This window comes from Morone saxatilis, unplaced genomic scaffold (genome assembly GCF_004916995.1).
Source record: "Morone saxatilis isolate NCDOM2014 unplaced genomic scaffold, NCSU_SB_2.0 Contig21, whole genome shotgun sequence".
NCBI classification, from domain to species: Eukaryota; Metazoa; Chordata; class Actinopteri; family Moronidae; genus Morone; species Morone saxatilis.
The window spans coordinates 2,346,608-2,348,090 of NW_023339774.1; positions in this window are offsets into that span (position 1 = coordinate 2,346,608).

Below are 1,483 nucleotides of genomic sequence, written 5' to 3' on the forward strand. Positions count from 1 at the left end.
TAACCTGTCAGGCTTGCGTGCAAGATCAGCTTGCACTAAAGATCTTAATATACTATTCCTTAGTTTGTAAAGATGGCACCTTCTGACCTACTATAAAGAAATCATTCGAAGTAGTTCCATATTAGATTAAACTTTGCCTCAAAATAGTAAATCTCCTGAGACCAACGCTGCAGGCACGAGTTACTACGCCAGAAAATCAGTATATGGGCCAAAAGCAGATTCACATCTCTCCTGTTCTAGCTTCTCTGCATTGGCTCCTGTTAAATTTAGAAATAGAATTAAAATTCTCCTCTCACCTATAAAGCTCTTCATGGTCAGGCCCTTCTTATCTTGAAGAGCTCATAGTACCCTATTACCCTCTAGAACACTGCGTTCTCTTAATGCAGGGTTACTTGTTGTATGTCTCTAAAAGTAGAAGCAGGAGCCAGAGCCTTCAGTTACCAAGCTCCTCTCTTGTGGAACCAGCTTCCAGTTGTGGTTCGGGAGCAGACACCCTCTCCGCATTTAAGAGTAGGCTTAAGACGTTCCTCTTTGATAAGTTATAGTTAGGGCTGGATCAGGTGAGTTGAACCATCCTTAGTTATGCTGCTATAGGCTAGACTATTGGGGGATTCCATGGTGCACTGAGCTCCTCTCTTCCTCTCTCTCTCTTTCTCACTCACGTCATTCATGTCCATTAATGCATGTTACTAACTTCCACTTCTTCCTTGGAGTTCTTGTGCTTTCTCGTCTTGCAGGTTCTCATGGATCCTGGTGGACGCCTCCTGCCATGGTTACTGTTGTCGCTGCTCGCTGTCCCCAATCGTTGCGCTGGTCATCGTCATCGTCTTTTCATGATCGTCATCGATCATTACTATTAATGTAAGTTGTTGCTACTGTTGTTGCTGTACATCTGTCTATCTCTCTCTGTCTCCCCCCCCCCCAAACTGGTCAAGGCAGATGACCACCCACCTAGGGAGCCGAAATTTACAGCAATTGCTTACAGTGCTGGAATGTCAACATTTTGACGGGTCGGGGCTGGTATGTCCCTTCACAAGATGGTCTCTAGCTTTATCATACCAATGTTATCATTTTATTTGATTCATATGATTTTTTGGGGTGCATTTGCTGTTATATTAGAGGACAGCTGGACAAGAAAGGGGGAGAGAGGGGATGACACGCAGCAAAAGGTCACAGGTCAACTGCAGCTGGGACTCAGCCATGCTATATGGGGCACCAGCTCTACTAGGTGAACTGCCAGTAAGGCCATTTTATTATTATTGACTTTTTATGACTGCTTGTTTTTCAAAAATAGGTTTCCATATAAAAACGGATCAAGCCTGTAACAAAACATCTTTTATGGGTAAAAGGGAAATATATGACAAATGTTTCCTCTTTCACACACAAGGTTTTTACAAATTCAATGCAAAATAAATTTGAATATACAGTTTGAAATTCTGATATGACAACTTCTTAGACGAATCAGCACCTTTTGCTGCCTCTT